At 34.3% G+C, this 22175-nt stretch overlaps 1 long non-coding RNA gene across 2 annotated transcripts in view; it reads left to right on the top strand.

Annotated features, from left to right (window-relative positions):
- LOC140501582 (uncharacterized) overlaps nucleotides 1–22175 on the top strand; it is a 110007-nt gene that overhangs the window by 23700 nt on the left and 64132 nt on the right. The window contains exon 3 of one of the 2 annotated variants that reach the window (XR_011966252.1): nucleotides 5833–6112. The exons of the other annotated variant lie outside the window; for it this stretch is intronic. This is a non-coding gene — a long non-coding RNA (uncharacterized lncRNA). Of the gene's footprint in view, nucleotides 1–5832; nucleotides 6113–22175 lie in introns of those variants that run through there. 2 annotated transcript variants of the gene reach the window in all.

The raw sequence follows: 22175 nt of genomic DNA, 5'->3' as shown, positions 1-22175 counted from the left end.
TTGAAATAACACTACATACAAAAATTTTTTAGTGGTGTTGTCATTTTATCATATTTTCATGATCCAATTCTGATTTCCATGTATATAATTCTATTTATTAAAATTGTTTTTCCCTTATAAAATATTTCATAATTCTACATATATGTATTTTTTTTCAGCATGCTAGCTTAATCAAATAATTTGATTTCAGGAAATTGTATTCATTTTACAGTTATTTTGGAGGAAACTTTTTATTCCATCGTCAAGTCCTTGATTTTGTTTGTACTGTAGAGAAAAGATGTTGATTTCTATGAATTTATTCAGACTTCCATTTTGTTGACATGATTAAATTTCAAAGGTAATTTCATTGCTTGTTCCCTGGGATTTTCTAAATAAATTGTTAAGTCATAAACAAATATGGATTTGTTTCCTACTCTTCATCTATTGCAATGTCTTCAATTTCTTTCTCATGTCTTATTGCTGTTACCATTTCTAAGACTATATCAACTAATAGCGGAAAACAGTTTATTCTTGCTTTTTTCCAGAATGTATTATTAGATAGTTTTTGTCTCAATCCATATATTACAAACTTTTGATTTACATAGGTTTCTTTTAATCATTTTTAATAGTTCCCCACTGCTTATGCATTTTAAGTTTTCTTTGGCATAAATAAACATTATGCTTTATCAAATAATTTTTCCACTAAATCTCTCTGATTGAGTCCTTGTATCTAGTTCTATTTCTTTTTGTGAGTTTGAGTTATTTAAAATCTCAATCTGGTGTTTAATTTTTTGAAACTTTGTGAATTTTACATTTTATAGATAATACTCTATTTAATTTTCTTTTTTTTTAAATTCTGTTTCATTTTTTTCAGTTCTAGCTTCTTTCCTTACGACAACCCTTCCCACACCCATTGAGAAAGCAAAAAATGCAAAACTTATTGCAAATATGAAGTCATGTGAAACAAATTCCTATATTAGCCATGTTCTAAAAACAAAGAAAGAAACAAATAGAAAGAAAGAAAGAAAAGAAACCCACCAGTTTTCCATCTGGAGTTGCATAGCATTTTTCATTATGAGTCCTTTAGAATTATGGTTGGTAATTGTATTAATGGGAGTTACCATGTCTCACAGTTCATTATCTTTATATAGCTACTGTGTGTCAGCAGAGCTGGCACTATTAATTAAGATCGATATTATAAAGATAATTATTTCTCTTGAGTTCTCAGTTTTGTCATTTCACACAGTAACTATGTATAGTAGATTCCGAACAGGTTTTATTTCTCTATTTTTGTAATTACAGCTTTTTCATTTTTTTATTTTATAAATTTCCTCCTCTTCTAAAAATCAGATTAGCTAAAGATTTATAAATTTGGTTAGTTATTTCAAAGAATCAGGTTTTATTTTTAGTATACTTCTATTTTTTTTATCTTTCACCAGTATTTGTGAATATTTGTTACAGTTCATTAAAACTATTTTAACCTGTTTAACCTGTGCTTTCATAAATTATATATACATATACATATGCACACACATATTCTCTCTCTGGACTATATAGATGACTATCAGAAATTTAATATATTGTCTACAAAGTTCCACTACCTTTCACATAATTTTTAATTATTTCTATGATTTGTTCTCTATTTTAGGATTTTCTGGTTAAATTTCTATTTTTTTTTCTTTTTGGATGCCATTGATTTGTCTCAGGTCTATGTCTTTTGCTTTTTTCTCCTTATTTTTATTTAGTTATTGCTTATAAATGAAGTGTAATATTTTTTAAAATTATTGTACATTTCTCTGGGTTCTAATGCATAAAAAATATTTTTTTCTATAACTTTTCCAAAAGTCTGTTCACTTCCATATTTTCCCTTTTGCTTATCTTTCTGTTCAACTCTAAAAGAGGAACATTTTGTCTCCTATTATTATATTAGGATGGCTAGATGGTGTAGTAGGTAGAGAACTGTAGGAAGTAGAAGTAGGAAGTAGGAATCAGAAAGACCTGAGTTCAAATCCAGACTTAGATACTTACTTGCTGTGTGAGTCTGGGAACATCACCTAACTCTGTTTGCCTCAGTTTCCTCATCTGTAAAATGAACTGGAGAAGGAAATGGTAAACCACTCAAATTTCCTTGCCTAGAAAACTGCAAATGGAGTCACTGAGAGTCAGACAGAACTAAACAACAACTTGGGTAAATGAACTGATTACCACTTCTTCATGCTGCTCTGCTTAATTATTTACTGTCTTTTGGGGTTTTTCTGTTTGCTTTGTGGTTTTCATTGTTTTCTTTATGGTATGTTTTTCTTTAGATAAAATAATTATCACAGGAAAAATAATAAAGTTATTTTAAATTGAAGTAACTTTTGAACCACAAAGGTGCCATTTAGTAATCAACAGTTTAGGTATGGTGAAGAATGCATGGTAATAAAGGGAATAAGGAAATCAAATTAGGGAACTGTGTAGAGTTTATCTGATTCACAAAAGGTTAAAGGATGGGAAGGAATGGTAATATAACCAGAGCAGGATAAAGACCTCAGAGAATACTGAATGATGGAAAATTTAGATATTACAATGGGGAAAAAGAGTAGGTTTAGGAAAACTACAGCAAAGGAAAAGATGGGAAGATTTTTCTTAAACTACGATAAGATAAAGGAAATTCAGACTTCTTGAGTATGGAAATGGAATATTTGTGGCTCTTGACAATATCAAGGGTATGAGTGCCTCCCTTTATAACTGAGTTGGAGATGAGGAAAAAGTTATGGGGGTTGAATAGATTGGCTAACTGGGAATTAAGGGTATTTGAGAGAATATAAACATATGTGTTGAAACCACCTAGAATGAAAAAGGGAGGGGATAAATTGTGTCAGACACTGAATTCATGGAAAGGCGGAAGACGTGAGAAAAAAAAATCTGGACTGAATCTGGATTGGGTCATAAATTTAAATTGAATAAATCTCAAAGGAGGAGAGGTTGTTGAGTGATGGAAGTACAGTGTATGTTTTGAAGTGGCAATGGAAAACATGAAATATTAAACTCTTTTACCATGACAAATTATACATGAATTAAAGTACAAGCAACACTGGGAAATGTGACCAGAAATTCACTATCATTAGAATAAAGTTGGGTCTCAGTGCCTACCAGAAGATAGAAACAATGGAAGAGCCTAAAATGAAAATAAATTTATTAAGAGCATGAGAGAAGGGTTGAGCTGACTTACACTGAAAGAAATTAGGGGTGAGGATGAGGAGAACAAAAATGAGGGCATGAACAGCTAAGGTTGAGAAAACAGACTTGTTCTTTTGCAGTTATTTCAGGCATTCAGTTTCATGCTCATGGAGAGACAAGGAAGGATTGAAATACCTCAAACATTGAAGAATGAGTCCAGACAGAGTATCAGTGACGTCTACTGATTAAGCAAATGATTAGAAGGTTCAAAGTGATGTGTCATTATATCCCTCAAATGGTCTTCATTTCTCTTCCAGAGCATCATTCTTTCTCTGGCTTACACTTTCCTACCTTTCTTATGCTGACCCTTTAGAGAACCAATTCAGCTCTACATTTAAATTCCTAGCCTCCTTCTCCTATTACCAATCATTCCTTGCCAAATTAACCCTGTTTATCACCACAATCTACTTCCTTTGCTTTGTTTCATGTGTTAATGAAGGGCTATGGAGAAAATTGTAAAACTGCACTATGTTCACATACAAATATATATGTATATATGTGGTATATATATGCTATATATGATCTTTTCAAATTTTATTATCTGATCTCAACTAGGTCCTCACTGAAGCAAGGTTTATATTTTACTTTTCCTTAATCAACTCTTACCTCATTCTCCATAATGATTATTCCAAAACCTATAATTTCCCTTAAAATTTCCTTATCATTTCAAATCTGATCCAATTCACTTGCCAAGGCTAATCACTCCCTGTGTTCCCTTGAACTCATTCTCTGCCATCTTCTCAAATTTAGTGCTCTCACTATTATCCCCACTTTCTCTCATTTTTAGTTATTTCTGTGTCTATTAACTCCTTTTCTTGCTACCTCCAAATGTGCTTATGTCTCTCACATCTTAAAAATATTTTGCTTGATCCAATCATCCTTTCTATCTATCATCCTTCATCTCTTCTCCCCTTTATGATTAAATTTTGTGAAAAAGCTAACTATTCTAGGGACCTCCATTTTTTTCTTCTTATAATCTCCTTAATCTAGCTTCCGACTTCATCATTCCACTGAAATTGCCCATTCCAAAGTTACTAGTCATGCTATAACTGGCATATCTAAAATCCTTTTCCTAATCTTCATTGTTTTGGATCTCTTCTCCACATTGGAAACTTACAATTACCTTATTCTCCTAGATTCTCTCTCCTTTCTGATACTATAAAGGCAAGCTAGGTGATATAACGCTAGACTTTGAGTCAAGAAAATCTGAGTTCAAATCTGGATTGATATACTAGCTATGTGACACTGAGCAAGTCCCTTGACCTTGGCCTGACTTAGTTTTCTCATCTGTAAAATGGAGATAATGATGATACCTGTTTCCCAGGGTTATTCAAAGGATGAAACAAGCTATTATTTGTAAAGCACTTCTTAAACCTTAAATTGTTATATAAATGCTAGCTATTCTTAGTTACTCCTCATTTTTTCTTAACCTATCTGAAAGATAACTTTTCTATCTCCTTTGCTGGACCTTTATCACTCATAGTAATCATGGATATCTTCTAAGATGTTTCCTGAATGCCTTCTCCTTAACTTTATATTACGATATTCATTGATCTCATCAGCTCTAATGGGTTTGATTATCTCTATATGGATGATTCCTTGATCTATATATGCAGTCCCTGTCTTTCTCCTAAACTTATAGTGCAGCATCATAGACTGCCTTTGGAGTATCTGGAACTGGATGAGCACTATTCATCTCAAACTCAAAAGACCAAAACAAGACACATCATCCTTCCATCCAATTTCTTTCCTCTTCCACACTTCCCCACAGCTGACACCAATCATCCTGCCTATAACTCTGATATCATACTCAACTCTTCACCTTGCTCCCCACACAAATCTCATCTATTGCCAAATTATATTATTTTATCCTAATATCTGTCATTTACATATTCTTTTTTTCTTTCCCCACACTCACGTATCCCCCAGACTAATTCAGACCTTTATCAGCTCTAACCTTGACTGATACAATATGCTAGCTACTATTATTGTTGTTTAGAAACAATATCAGCAACAATTAGAATGATGATGTTGATGGTGGTGGTGAAAATAATATTATTAGATGCCCCCTGACTCAAGACTCTCCCTACTTCAAGTATATGTCTGACAATATCAGCCCACCTACTCATTAAATCCCAGTGCATATTTATCACTTGCAGGGTCAAATATCCTCTTTACAACTTAGCCCCTTTCTACTTTTACAGTCATCTTAGACTTTAATTTCTTCAATAAACTCTATGATCTAAACAGAATAACTTATTTGCAGTCTCTTAAACATAATTCTTTTCTTATATCTGTGACTTTTCTCTGGCTGTCCCTCATGCCTAGAATGATCTGCCATCCTCACCTCTTCCTCTTATTTTTCTTGGTTTACCTCAAGGTTCAACTCAAATCTCATTTTCTGAAGGTTCCTCAAGTGCCACTGTCTTCCCACTGGTATTTGCTTCCATTTATTCTGTATACATGGTGTATGTATCTAGTGATCTTCATGTTTATTTCCCCCATCAGAATGTGAGCTCCTTGAGGAAAGGGACTCAATCTTCTTTATAAAACCCAGCATAAATTTGTAGATAGTAAGTACTTGTATCAATGCTTATTGACTGACTGGTCTTCTGTATTGCTGTGTTTCAGAGAAAAGCTGGCTTTGTTGTGACCTTTGGATCTCAAGAGGCAGATTTCCCTGCTAGCCCAGCAATGTAGAACTCTCAAGCCAGCTTAAAAACTAAGTTAGGAAGCTAGAAGTGACTTCCTTACCACTTTATTCTCTTGACTGGTTCAGAAGCATAGGAAAAAGGCAGGAGGTACTTTGTCCTAATCTGGAAGCCATGCAAGCTTAGTAAAGAGGAAGGAGGTGTGTGTGTGTATGTGTGTGTGTGTGTATGTGTGTGTGTGTATGTGTGTGTGTGTATGTATTTACATATATATATATGTGTGTGAATATGTATATATGTATGTATGTATATATCCCAGATCTATTGGGAATTACCTCCAATATGTAAGACCAGTTTCTGAATGGATCCATGTGATCAAAGCATATGGAAAAATGAATATTAAAAGAAACATTGCATCCTAGTAAAAATGTGAAATACGGTTACAAATCACCAAAAATAAGAGCAGCACAAACCAAAACATCTTTGAAGCTTTATCTCATACTCAGCAGATAGACAAAGATAACAGAAGATGGAGATAATCTACACTGCAGGGTCTGTGAAGAATCACTCATATTAGGATATTACTGGTGGAATAAATAGAGAACTGGATCAACCATTCTGGAAAGCAATTTGGAAATTTTTGAAGAAAGCTTCTAAAAGGCCCATACCATTTGATACAATAATCCAACTACTAGATCAAAGACTTAAAAAAGAATATTCAAATAATGTATATAAAGTACTCAAAAGAATACAAGAAGACATATGAAATGATGCAAACTGTTAAGGAAGGGAAACCTGTATAACGACTACCATGATGTAAATGGAAGGAACAAACAATAAAAATAAAGCAATTCAATATAGTGTGTAATTATAATGACAAGCTTTGATTTTAGTGAATTGCTTTTCTCTCTTTCCTTTACCAAAAATCTTGTATTAAAGAGGTAGCTTCAATGTAATTAACATGTTTGATTTATTCAAAAATTAAAGTGATATAAAAGTAAAGAACATCTATTAAAAATAAAAATACATACCAGCTGAAAAGTTCAACTTTTCTTTTGGAAACCTATCGTTTTCTGGATAGATACAACTATACACACATAAATCACGTTATATATGTATGAATACATGTATATATATATGAAAATATATATACATGTATTCATGTATATGTATAGAAACAGAGAGAGAAAGAAAGACATTCATAGAGAGGGACACATGCACAGAGAGAAAAACAGAGAAAGAGAGGAATAGATAGGGATGGCAAGTCAGAGAGCTAAAGAGGTAGAAAAATGTTTCATTGATAAAAGAAACTCCCCCAAATGAAACTTCCTCTACCAGTGTTTGTACGGGGTGGTGGAGGAGGGAAAGAATACCTGAATCCAGGCCTTCCCAACTCTGAGGTTAGCCCTCTGTCCTCTAACTACAAGGCTACCACTTACCTAACTAAGTCTGAGTCTGAGAAATAAATCTCTTGCTATTGTACTTATTTTTTTACCGTACATAGAACTATAAAATGAAAACTTAAGGATAATTTTTTTCTAATACTCTTATTTTGAAGAAGAATAAATTGAGTCCTAGAGGGGTCAAGGAGCTTGTCCAAGGTCAGACAAACAATCCTTTGTAGAGCCAAGACTTGCAAATTGTCTCTTGACTCTGAAACCAGTGCTGTCTTTACCCCACCCTACTGCCTCTTCTGTAAATGTTAGCCAAGAAGGAAGGAATGTCATGAGGCTTGCTGTATTAAATCACCATTAGCTTTTAATAATCTGTGTCATTGTACCAGGTGGTCTTTTTGCAGAAGTCCTGATTTAAAAGCTAAAACCCAGCAGGAGTTTTCAGGACTAGACCACCCTCCAAAAAAGGTACAAAATGCTAGATGCTTTGCATGATGCATTAAAGGCCAAAGACTGCTTTCTTTAATGTTTTCATGCAGAGGTGACTTGAAAACATAAGGCAATGATACTACTCCAAAGAACTAAAATACACACAAAACCCTTGAACCTTTGACCTCTAAGAAAGCTCTGAAAGAGCATTTTTCAAGAAACTCTCTTCTGCTTTGTTTGAGAGAACACATCGGGGAATGACATCATGCTCAATCTGAAATCCCATCCTGGCACCTTTTCTTTAGGCAGGATGGATCGCCTTTGCACAATAGCATGTTCACTGCTGGGTGCTCAGGCACAAAGGCCCTTGGCCCCTAGTCTCTTCATAAAAAACACTCCTCACAGAGAAATTGCTTCACTGCACACCCCTAGCATATAAATGAGAAACTATAGTTGTTCCACTTTCTGAATGGGTAATAAAACTTGGTCAGTTGATTCTCTTTCAGCTTTCAAGTGCCTGTAACTTAATCTAGGCTAAGAGATTGGAATCACATGCTAACAAAGAAAATTGATAATATCCTCTGTCACCATCAACAATCTTAAGACATATTATCCTTGCTCTAGAGTTTGGAAGACAGGCTAACATGAACCTCTAGAGGGCAGCATTGAGAGGTGAATGCATTGAGGCAAAACTATTTAGCAGCCCTGAGTAAGGAGCCTTAGGTAGAGAATTTTAGGGGGAGAAATGATCTTAGAGGTCACCTAGCCTAACCTCATCATTTTACAGCTGGGTCCCAGAGAGAGAAAGTGACTTACCCCAAGATCACACAGGAGTGTTTACTGGCAGAGCTAGGATTAGATCCCTCGTTTTCATTCTTTTGCTCCTTCCACTCAAGATTAGCATGTTTCTGTTTTCCAAAATGGGATGAAACAAAGACTCTGCAGTCATTTCAGAACAAATGTTAAGCAGGGTATCAACATACCTGCGGCACTCTTACTACCCATATGTTTTAAAATTCATCTGTCCCACCATGTCCAAGTCAACAGAAACATGTCAAATATTTTGATATAGAAGAAAAATAATTAATAGCAAGCTATGGATGAAGTACTTAGGGAACATGTATTCTTTGGTGCACTAAATGATATGTTCCAACATAGGACTTTTGATTTTAATTTTCTGATATGGAGCAGAATGCTGACAGACCTTGGTTTATTAGTTTAATAAACCCTTTGATTCTTTCTTTTTTCCTTGTGTTTTAGTGAGGAGAAGAACACTGGCCCTTTCATTAAAAGACCTGACATTGTATTCAAGTTCCTCACAAGTTCTTGCTCTTCGGCAGGCCATTTAACTCCTCTAGGCCTCAGTTTCCACTTTGTAAAATGTGAGCATTGGATAAGATGATATCCAAGGTTCTTTCCACATCTAACAATGCATTGCTGTTCAGTCATTTTTCAGCTATGTTCAACTCTTCATGACCTCATTTGTGGTTTTCTTGGCAGAGATAGTAGAACGATTTGTCACTCCTTTTCTAGTTCATTGTACAGATGAGGAACTGAGGCTAACAGGGTTAAGTGATTTGCCCAGGCTCACATAGCTAGTAAGTGTCTAAGGCTGGATTTGAACTCAGTATGATGAATCTTTCTTTCTGACTCCAGGAATGGCACTCTTATCTATTGCACCACATAGCTGCCTAAGCTAACATTGTGGGATACCATCATAGCACTTTTTAAAGGCAAACCAAATAAAGCACCTAATTTTCTTACTCCTTGTCATAAAAAAGTAAATATGAAATTTTCGCACGTGAATAGCAAAGCTAAAAACATGCCAATTAATGAGTTAATTTTGTTGGTTTGGGTATTTTGCAATCTCTCCTTATGTGCCTGCCTGAAGTGTTACATGACAGGAAAAATGGGCAGCTGCTAGGAGAAATAAGGAGTCCATATGTCCATTACTTGGCCAGAGCACTGTAGCCACTTTTATTCCATTACTTTTTATTAGGAAAGAAAAGCATTGGAAATGAATTCCTAATATTTCTAATATATTTTGTTTATATGAAAAAGTCCAATCAAGGCAAGCCCTCATTATCAGAATCAATATTCCATGGACACAGTATTGTTGACAATAGACACAATTACTCTGAAGGAGTTGTTGACCACAACAGTCTAACATGACTGGGATTTAGTTTGCCTGTGAGAGTTTGCCTGGCATTAATCAAGGCCAGGTAGCAAGAACCACTTGTTCTAGGATGATGTGGATAGTAGACAAGACAGAAATAATTTCCATGAGTGCCTCTGGGATTTGTTTGGAATAGAAATGATTAAAACCAGATTGTAGGAAGAGAGGAGGTGAAAAATCCTTTTTTCTCATGTTCAATGCTGAGTTCTAAGTCAGGAAGGGGTTATATATAAAGATTAGAACTTGTTAGTGTTCTAGATTCTTTAGAAAGAACACATTGCTTACTGGGGATATATGTTCCTGAGAACTATGTCATAATAGTGTCTGACACATATATTATTTTAGCATATGCAAAATGTTTTTTCTCATAACTTTTTTGAATGGTTTAACCAGTATGAATCCCATTATTCAGAGGAGTAAAGTAAAGGTAATTTAGTCAGGAAATAAAAACTTTTGAGTAGGGAAGCACCCCAGGTCTTATGACTGCAAGTACAACGTATTTTCCACTATACTGTACCATCATTTTTAATCCCTGTATACTCTGAACACTGTGTCTAATACATCATAGGGACATAATCATTCACCAGATTAAACTTAATACTGGTTTCCCATGAACCTTGTGAAAGTGACCATGAGCAGTGGTGAATCCTATCACATCTGAATTTCCACATAGTCTCTGCTTATATTCACAAAAGCATCCCAATATTCTCCTTTCAAAGGCCTAAAGTGATTCTGAGTAACCTGATCTTCACTTTTTTGCCATTCTAAATACCAGTTTCATCAACCCGTATTAAGCTCTTTGTGAGGCAATGAGAATCCAAGGACAAAAATTAAAAAAAAAAGTTCTTACCTTTAAAAAGGTTACATAACCCTGAGAGGGTATGACCTATACACTGCTAATTAAAAAGAAAATAATGTGTGGAGGCAGAGACCATACCAATTGGTTCAGAAGAGAAGCTTCATGGAGGAGAGGAGGAAGCTTAACAATGGATGGTATGTTAGTGAACAAGTGTCCTACTACTGTGAGTGAAGAGAATGGGGTGATTTTGTGTAAGTAAAATTCACAAAACCTGGGAATGGATTCGTAACATGTAAAGGAGATGGAAGAATCAAGGAAGACTCTTAGCATATCAACCTGGACAACTGGGAAAATGATGGTGCCTTCCACAAAAAAGGAAAAGTTCTAGGAGAAGCAGAGTTAGCCAGTCAAGAAACATATATTTAGCACTTACTGTGTGCCAGGCATTGTTAGATACATTGCCAAGCACTGGAGATACTAAAGGTAAAAAATTGGTTCCTATTCTCAAGAAGCTCACATTCAATATGCAAATAATTTCCTCTTTCTCTCGCTCTCTTCCTCCCTATCTCTATATCCAGAGATAGCTATATCTTTAATATTTCTTATCTGATGCAAATAGAGATAATGATATCCCCCATCTATCTGTATCTCTATATAAATAATCTCTATCTCTATCTAGTGGAGACAGAGGAGCGGGACCAGGAAGGACCTGCACAAAATAGAATTTGAACTGAGTCCTTAAGAAAAATAGGGAAGCAGGTATCGGAGGTGAGGAAGACTATTCCATGCATGAGGGGTAGCTAAGTAGAAATGCACAGACTCAGGACATAGAGTGTTATGATTGAAAAACAGCAATTAGATCAACATATCTCAGTCTGTGGTATATTTGGAGAAAAGTGATATGTAAGAAGACTGGAAAAATAGGAAAGAGCTAGGTTATAAAGAGACTTAAATGTCAAAAAAGTTTATATTTAATACTAAAGGAAATAGGGAACCATTGGAGTTTATTGAATAGTGGGGTGGTATAGAAACACATGTGCTTTAGGAAAATGACTTTGTTGGCTGTTTTGAAATATGGATTAGAATGGGGAGAGATTTATAATAGGGATACCAAATAGGAAACGAATACAATTGGAACTCAAAATCTCAAAGGTTAAAGGGAAAGGTGGTGGGAATCTGCTAATGATAGGACAGGAAAAGTACTTGCTGACTGGGACCCATTCTGCTCTATGGTTCTATAACACTGAATGAGGGGAAGCTAGGTGGCACAGTAGATAGGGTTCCATGCCTGGAGTCAGGAGGATTCTTCCTAAGTTCAAATCTGGTCTCAGACACTTGTTAGCTGTGTGACTCTGGGCAAGTCACTTAACCCCATTTCCCTCTATTTTCTCATTTGTAAAAGAGAGAAGGCAATGGCCAACCACTTCAGTATATTTGCTAAGAAATCCTAAATGGGGTCACAAAGAGTCAGACATGGCTGAACAACAACAGCCTTGGATGATGGCATCTGTGAATTTTGATAAAGGATAGAGATTGGAGCCAGTTGTTTTCATATCAGAAGGATGCAATGAGTTTGAGAGATTACAAACAGAGAAATTTGAACTTGACTCTAGAAGCAATAGTGATCCACTAGAGTACATTGAACAAGAGAGTGACATGGTCCAATCTTTAGCAAAAATTCTGTTGGCAGCTATGTGAAGGATAGGAATAGATCATTTATGTCTCATTGTAGCATGTAAAATGACCCTGGATTCAAAAAGCTAAGTCAAGTGAAGGTAAACCCTGAAAGATCCTGCCATACTGGAAACTTCAAGTAAGGCTGGTATTCTTATTAAATCAATATAATAATTTTTTAATCCCACCTACCAATTATGCAATGGTTCTGTTGAAATTCAAATTTCAACAAGATATGGGGGGAGTGTTTAGCCATAATGAGTGAAGGAAGTGGTGTAGTTGTGTTGGAGATGAACCCATGATTGCGTAAGGAGATGGACTAGGATGTTACCCATCTTTCTCATCTCTAATTAGTTGATCACGTGTTTCTTGGGATTGGGTCACAGTTCACTGTAAGTCACATCATTCATTTTCAGGATCATTCTTAAAATTTTAGAAATAAATCTAACAAAATGAAAGTATATGTTTAGTTAAATGCTAAATAGAAGATTGCTTACTATTAAAATAATGAATGACTGAACAGTTATATGAAGGGAGATAATTGAAATTCCGGTTTCTCTGAAAAAATGGGAAGTAGTAGGACTTTATAAGAACTATAATTAGTAGCTCAAATACCTAACAAAGGCAAATGAATTACTAGCAAATTATTTTCCCACCTTCCTCTTAGATGAGAGCCTGATCTCAGCTTTCTTAACAGAAACCATCATGCTAATTATCAAAATATAAGAATCTCAGTGACCTCCTAAAGAAATAAGCCAGTTATTTCTTTATGTATTTTATATAAAGCTTTGGAGTTTCTTTTATGCAAAAAAAATATAAACATTAGAAAACAATATATTAGGCAAAAAACAAAACTGCTGTGCCCCAAAGTCTCAGGAATGTAAAAGACAATAACATTAATTTAATGATCAGTGAGCAAACCAATCAAAGTCACTATAGTACTTACACTGCCTTAATTAATTATTGTAAAACCTTTGACTATACTTTCCATGTAAAAAACAGTCAGTTAAAATCCTAGAGTATTTGATGGCCACATTAAAAACTGCTTTCTATTGAAAATATATCACCAATATAATAATATAAAGAACAAATGATATAAAATCATACTGGAGATAGTTTAAGCCCGTGAAGATTCTTCCTAGTCTTACATCTATTATCATCACTCCTTAATAGAAGCAAGCATGGCTTCAAGTCCAGGAGGGGAGTCATTTAATTACTTAATATAGGAATATATTTAGGGCTTTGTTTTGGACATGTTCAGATCATTTAAAATGGAGGTAGCCACATGGGAAACACCAGAGACTTATTTCTAGGCAAATATATTCTTCATTCCTCCACCATATGGATAGGAATCACTTCTTTCCTTTGCTTATGTAGCCAGAATAGACTGCATCTTTAAAACAATGAGCCTGGGACAGTCACTTTCTCTTTCCTGCATCATCCAGAGAAGGTGAAGGTCCTTGTCACCCACAGCACAGCTGCTAAGAATTGAAAAAAATCAAATTAAATAGATGAGCAAAAAATCCACCTCTTTTTTTCATTGCCTTGCTGTCTTCCAAAGCCACCATTTGAGCAAAACTGCTCAATGGTTACCAATAAGTTTTTCAATGTTAAATCTGAAGTCCTTTCCTCAATTTTCATCCTACCTGTATGACTTCTTTACAGTTCTTGAGTCTGTTGACTAATCTGCCTTCCTGGATGATTTCTCCTTTGGATTCTATATTATTGCTTTTCCTTGGGTCTGCATTTTTTAAACATTCCTTCTCAGGATTTCTTTCTGGAATATCATCTATTTCCTCAAATACATGAGTATAACCCAGAGCTGACCTAGACCGTCTTCTCTTTATTCAGTCTTTCATTTATGATGCAATATGCTTTCAATGGTTTAGCTATCATATCCTAGTTGATAACTCTCAAATATTTTTAAGCTCTTTTTTAAGCTCTCTCCAAACGATATTAAAAGAGTATATGAAATTTTTAAGAATTCATAAAAGATGCTTTAAAGAAACATGAGGAGGAAGAGAAAACTCTTATGTAGGGAAATCACCATTGACTTGACACCAAAGAAAAATTGTTGAGAAAGAGAAGAACTCTGAAAGGCAGAAATGAGGAGGGATTCCATTCTAGGTCTGCTTGTATGAATGCATGAAGGTAGAATACAATGTCAAGTTTGGAGGAGCCACTAGCAGTCTACTTTGGCCAACAAACATTTGATGCCCTTGTTAAGCAGAAAGTTATGTCAGCTAAAGGCAATGTTAGTTTAGTATATAAATTTATTTGTAATAATGTTGTATAGTATCTTCGTGGAAGACTATGAACAATGTTGTCTCATAAATCATCATGAAGTAATGGAAAGAAAAAGTAGGTTTATAGAAAGCTTGGCTAGAGACTGGACAAAGTCAAATCATCCTGAGAATATGTAAGGATAAAATTTGTAGGCGGACAATGAATAGACAAAATTTGGAAAATATATGTCAAGTTTAATATAGCAAACTATTCTATCAATTAATGTGTGGCCAACACATTTGGACTCTACATAATATTTCCCATGAGAAAGAAGAAAGAACACTAATAAGTAAAACAAGAAAAGATGCTATAATAGACTAGTATAATAGAATAGACTAAGTATACACAGAAGTTCATGCTGGAGGGGACATAATTCTAAGGGTAACAAAGGATCAGTTCTCAACATTAATGAAAGAGGAAAGGAAACAAAACGCTTGGAAAATTCAAGAACATAATTATTATGGGATCAGGAAAAATAATATAACCAGAAATTCTTAAATTATTGTCTATGCCTACTATCACCTGTCTGTAGAACCTTTATGAGAAATGGTCTACCTACACATATAACAGTGTTCTTGATGATGGAAAAAAGGAGTCTTGGTAGGCTTTTATAAATATTAGTCTATAGCAAGACATAAATTAATAGAGTTTCAATGACCTTTTCACTAGAAACTACATAATAAAAATGGATATAATGGATGTGAGACCTGAGACAGGTAAATCAATATTAAGAAAACACCTTAACTTCCCCTCAAGTCACCTGACATAGGTAAAGTGTATTTTGAAGTACTGAAAGGACTGGTAGACTCTGTTGATTGCCTGAGGCACTTTCAGTGATTTTTAAAAGAATGTAAAGACCAGGAGAGATAGCACAAGACTGGAGGAAAGCAAATGTTTCAATTTCCAAATGGAGGAATAAAATCAAATTTGCAAATTATGGGCCAATGAGTTTAACTTCAGTTCTTGGAAAATTCTAAAATAGATGGTTAAGGAGATTGTTAGTGCATAGCCAGCAAAGAAACTGTGATGGCAAAGACCAAGCATGGCTTCATCAAGAGTAAGCCATGCTAAGATTAATTTATTTCCTTTTTTGACATGGTCACTAAATTATCGGATTAGGGGAATGATATATCAAAAAATTAATCAATAATATTTATTAAACATCTAATATGTGCCAGATGCTGTGGTATTACTTGAAGATACAAGTACAAAGAATGAAATAATCCTTATTAATAAAGAATCTATATGTTAGTGTGTGTGTGTATATATATATAGCACACATACATATGTATGTATGGTATTAACATAAAATTAATACATATATATATACATAAATACATACACAAACTACTTAAGTACAAGGTAGTTTTGGAGGAAGGCAACTAGCAGATGGGGTGATCATGAAAGGCTTCATTTAGAAGAAAATATGTACATATGGTTTGCCTGGAACTTAATTTTTTTAAAAAATTCTTTTTCCAAAATGTAAATACAAAATAAGAAAAAGAAACATATTATAAACATAAATATTTAAACAAATACAAAATAAGAAATTTAAAAGAAAAGATGTCATGTGTGCAGCAGAATGTGAGAGGATTCAAAATATATAGCAATAAATTTCCATTTCAAGAAAGCTTATGTAATAAATACTCTATATTGTGCTGAGAACTAGCCATCTTTTCTTTGATTCCTTATAAGTTTTCTTTTCTTGTCTGCTGTGCACTTTTTAATTTGTTCTTTTTCCCCTCTCTCCCACCCCGAAGGCTACAATTAAGCATGAATAGATAGAGATATAGACATACACACACACACACACACACACACACACACACATACATACATAAATATATACTTTCCCTTCGTGCTGATCTTTGCTTTATGTTTGTGTGTATTTTCTGTCCCTCCTGACTCCTCTACTTCACTTCTACCTGCTACCTTGCCACCCTATTACCCAAAGCATCCCCCCTCTAAGGTTCCCTCCCTTATCCTTCCATTCCCATAAATCTAAAAACCCTTTCATACTCCCCTATGACCTATTCCCTACCCTACCCTCTAAAGATCCCACCCCTTTCCTCCCCTAAATCCCTCCCTTATCCTCTCATTCCCATTAATCTAAATACCTTTTTATACCCTCCGTAACCTATTCTCTCAGCCACCCCTCTAGAGATCCCTTCCTCATCTTCTCCTCCCTTCTTAGCCCTTAGCATTTTATTTCTTTCTGAATTTAGAAGACGTTTATACTCTTCTAAATATATGTGTATTGTTCCCTCTTGAACCCATTCCCAGTGAAAGTAGGTTTCCAGAACTAACAGCCCTCCCCCACCTCATCAAATTTCTCTGTATTGGTTCTTCCTTTTGCACTTCATTTGTATAAGATAATTCCTCATTTTAACTATTCCTATACTGTTTTAATTTTTAAAGTCATATCATACTCAGGTCTACTTCAATCTTTCTTAAAAACTACCCAATTACTAACAACAAACATACATAAGTTTATGTTTTGCATACATAAAAGGATTTAGTCTTTGGTATGTACCTTATATTTCTCTTGGCTTTTATATGTCAATTCTTCTATTAAGTTCAGGTTTGTTGTTGTTTTTTTTTTCTTTTTTAAACAAAGTCCAGAAAGCATGACAATTCTTTAAATGTCCATTTTTTTTTTCCATTTAGAATTGTGCTTAGCTTTGCTGGATATGATCTTTTTGGCCAAAACCTTTTGAGTTCTTTTGCTCTTCCATTTATAGTGTTCCAAGTCCTGTGGTCTTCTAGTGTCATTGCTGCTGGGACTAGCGTGATTTTAAATGTAGCACTGACATATTTAAATTGTTTTTTTGCCTGCTTATAATATTTTATAACTGAGCTGGGAACTTTGGAAGTTGATTTTAATATTCCTGTGCAGTTTCCTTACAGGATCTCTTTCAGGTGGTGATCAGTGGGTTTTTTCTATTTCTGCTTTCCCTTATTGTTCTAATGCTTCAGAGCAATTTTATTTAATTATTTCTTGTATTATTGTATCAAGATTCTTTTTTTTCATCATAGCTTTCAGGTAACTGAGTTATGTCTACATTTTCTCTTCTTGATCTCTTCTATAGATCAGCTGTTTTTCTTTTGAGATATATCACATTCTTTTCTATTTTTTCATTCTTTATGTTTTCTTTTATTATTTCTTGATCTCTCATAACTTCACTAGGTTCCTCTTCTCCAGTTCTGATTTTTGAGAGTTGTTTTCTTCCTTAATATTCTGGATCTCCTTTTCTAATCAGTTAACTTCATTTTTATAACATTTTTGTTTTTCTTGGATGATTCTTATTTTATTTCATTTTTCCCCAATCTCTCTCATTTGATTTTTAAAGTCTTTTTAAAGTTCTCCTATGAATTCCTTTTAGGCAGGTGACCATTTAACATTTTGGGATAGAAGAGGATTTCTTTACTTCACTATCCTCCTCTATTACTGAGTTCTTTTTTCCTTTTCCTGTATTTTTTTTTTAATTTGCAGTAACTTGGTTTTTGTAATCACCTCTAATCCTAAGGTATGGAAGAATGGTGCCTCTGACCTCAGATTCTTTCTGTTCTCCTCTGTGGCCTGGAAAACTGAAACCAAGACCTGAAGCTTCCTACAAATGCCCACAGTCAGTGGTGTCCTTGTCCCACTGCTTCTGTACTCACCTGCCATGTGCTGGTCCCTTCTCACCCTTATCCTTCTCCACAGCACATCTGGGTCTTGTATTCCTTGTCAGCAGAGGTTCTCTTGATCTTTCCCTCCTCAGAAACCCAACTCCCCTCACTGTCTGAGGGGTAAAATTTTTTTTGGCTGTGGCCCAGGCAGCCTCTCAATCTAGCTACCCCCAGGGCTTTCTGCTTGTTGCTTAAGTAGATCTAGGACCAAGCCTGGAGGTGTTTACTCTTTACCCCAAAACTCATCCTGGAATGGTTTCTTCAGATCTTCTATGATTGTCTCAAAAGGACCACTGTTTTGCCCCTACCATTATTTATTTTTACCACTGTATGTTTGGCATGAGGTGCTATTTTATCCCTTTTGTGGAGGAAAATCTTGAGAGCTTGGAATTTTCTGACCTTTTCCACCATCTTCCCAGAATCCTTTCCCTTGTCTGAAACTTTAGCATAGCATTGATAATGTGTTTCATACCATTATTTTGGAAAATATATGGATAAGACTGTAATGTAATCTGGATTTGCAATCAATCAGTTGTTCAGTTTAACTCAAAGAGTAGTCATTAATGGTTCAATGTTAGTAGAAGATTTGTAGTGTAGTAACTCATGTATTTACTTAGTTAACATTGTAGTAATTAATATTTTTATCATTGGCTGGAATATATGTAGCATGCATATCTGCATGTCCCAGCACAAAGCTGGGACAAATAAATAAGACAATGTAAGAAAGAATTAGGATTACAAAAGATTTTGACAAGTTAGACTATTGGGCTATTCAATAAAACATAATTCAATAAGTATAAATTTAATTCAAGTTCAGAAACTTGCTATCACAAGTATATTATAGGCTACACATGGTTAGGCAGTCAAGTGTCTAAAAAGATATGAGAGTTTTAGGGAATCTCAAATTTAGTGTGAGTCAAAGGTTTTATGTGGCAGCCCAAATCATTAATGTGATTTGAGGCTCTCTCAAGAGAAACATATGCTCCAAGATTAGGTATAATAGCACAGGGAGAGATTCCCTAGTCAGACCACATCTAGAGTATTTTGTCCTATTTTGGTTGTAACAATTTAGGGGGGACATTGATAAGCTAGAGAATATCCAAAGCCTTAAGTCCATATCATATGGATAGATGCAAGATATTGGGAGTGTTAAGTCTGGAGAAGAAAAGATTAAAGAATGACATGATAGTTGGCCTTAATACTATAGGTAATATGATACAAATGGAGAAATAGAGACTCAGAGAGGTTAATGATCATGTCTAGGCAGAAAAAGTCTAAATGTGTTCAAGACATTTCTGCCTAGATATGATCACTTAACCCCTATCCATTTCTTCATCTGTAACATATTACCTATAATATTGAGTGCAGCATGTGTGTATTATACATATATATGTGTGTATATATATATATATACATATATATGTTTGTATACATCTAAAATTAATCCATAGGCCACCTGATGCCTATCTTGCTTTGACATTTCCATATGGATGCCCCATTAGCATCTCAGACTCTTACGTCATAATATAATGTCACCTGAGCTCTGAGCCTCAGTTTCTTAATCAGTAAAATGAGAGAGATCCAACTTGATGACAGTTCTGAGTTTCCCTCCAAATCTAAACCTGGTGGTATTCATGTTTTTATTTTATTTATTTTATTCTGAACTTCAGAAACAAAATAAGCATTTCCATAATAGTAGGTTAGAAAAAAGATTTTAAATGAAACCACTAATCTATTATAGTATATAACTTACTATTAGTATGATAATATAATAATAGTATAACTTACTATTCCTTTTAAATATATAATAAAGTCATCTTGCATATTTACTTTTTTCCTTTTTTATTTCCTCCCCTGTCCTATACTAGAAATGATTATCATTAGAAACCAATGGATATACGTATGTAAAACCAATTTATACATACTTCTATTTTTCAGGTCTTTCTGTGAATATAGATAGTGTCTTCCTTCATATGTCCTTTGAAGTTAATTTGGGTATTTATAATAGTCAAAATGACTTAGTGCTCAAAGTTGTTCTTAAAACAATTTTGTTATTAACGTATGCAACGTTCTCTTGATTTGGCTCATTTCACTCTTCATGATTTCATGCAAGCTTATCCATGTTTTTCTAAGATCATTGAGCTCATCATTTCTTATGGGAAATAGTATTCCATCACAATAATATACCACAACTTATTTAGCCATTCCTCAATTGATGGGCATTCCTTCAATTTCTAGTTCTTTGCCACCACAAAGAGAACGGCTATAAATTTTAGAACATAGAAGTTATTTTCCTTTCGCCCAATCATCTTTGGAAACAGACTAGTAGTCTTGCTGGGTCAATGGGCATAAGCAGTTTAATAACTCTTTAGGTTGGATCAATTCACAGTTTCACCAACAGTGAATGTGTCCCAATTCTTCCACATCCCTTTCAACAATTATTACATTCCCCTTTAATCATTTTAGCCAACCTTATAGGTGCAAAATGATATCTGAAGGTTATTTTTTATTTCTCTAATCAGAAATGATCTGGGGCATTTTTATATGACCTTAAATCATTTTAATTTCTTCATCAGAAAACTGCCTATTCATACATACCCTTTGACCATTTATCAGTTTAGAAATGACATATTCTTACAGATTTGACAAAGTTCTTTATCTGAGATATGAGACCTTCATCTGAGAATCTGTCTATAAAAGTATTCCCCAATTTTCTACTTTCCTGCTGATCTAATTGTGTCACAATATCATGTCACTTAAGCTCTGAACCTCAGTTTCTTTATTAGTAAAATGATGAGTCAGCTTGATGAGAGTTCTGAGTTCCCTTCCAAATGAAAATTTGACAGCATTCATGTGTTTTTAAAACAAGGTCAGAGGCAAACCCAAATCCTGACTAAGAAACTTAGGAAAGTATATGGCCCAAATATGCTAATAGAATAACTACAACTCTATTAAACTTTTGAAAACTTTATTGCAAAGTAGAGTTGCAACCAGTCTATTGACATACACACACACACACCTCACATCCTAATATATTAGGATGTGAGGTGTGTGAATGTGTTTGTATGTATGGATAAGATGTGACATATATCATGTATATATCTATCAAAGTTTGATGGTATATATGTATGTGTATATATATATATATATATATATATATGTACACCTACAAAGTTCTATTAAAAGAAAAGATCATTTCGATAAGGAAACTGTAGAAATGCCAATTTGTACTTGAAAGGAAGCATGTCAAAATGACTGGAGAGCTGACTTTGAAATCAAGATTTGAGTTCAAGCCCTTTCTCTAATGCATACTGAAAGAGAATTTTCTCACCAGTAGTTCTCTACACTGATGAAATCATAGTCTGTATCCCTCCCTTACAACCTGTAAAAACAAAAAAGAAAATGCCAAATTTACTTCTTCTCAGTCTAAGTATTCCCACATATCATGTTATTCAAATTCTTTGTATGAAGGTTCCTTTCATCTTTAGGCTAATGAAAACACAAATTCTCATTCCGGTATATTAAAGAACTATAGACTACTATTCTATTTCTAGGAAGAAATTAGCTGTCAATTGTTTTTCAGAAATATCCACATAAATTAGATCACTTTAATGAAAATTTTGGAACTGGACAGATTTTTTCCCCCTAGGCTAGTTGTCTCATTTCTAAAGGAGGAAACAGGACCAGAGAGATTGAGTTGTTTAATGGTAGAGTCAAAGCTAATCTTTTCATTATCAATCCAAGATACACTTGACTCCACTATTCTTTATACTAAGAGTCAAAGCTCCCAGAACAGAATCCATGAAGAGGTATGAAGAGGACTTCTTTACTCTTTATTTTCATAAAATGTGTTCCTGAAATGCAAAGAAAATTGCAATCTGTAAAGTTCGTCT

This window comes from Notamacropus eugenii, chromosome 4 (assembly GCF_028372415.1).
Source record: "Notamacropus eugenii isolate mMacEug1 chromosome 4, mMacEug1.pri_v2, whole genome shotgun sequence".
NCBI classification, from domain to species: domain Eukaryota; kingdom Metazoa; phylum Chordata; class Mammalia; order Diprotodontia; family Macropodidae; genus Notamacropus; species Notamacropus eugenii.
Note: the sequence above shows the minus strand (reverse complement) of the source record. Positions and strands in the feature narration are given on the sequence as shown.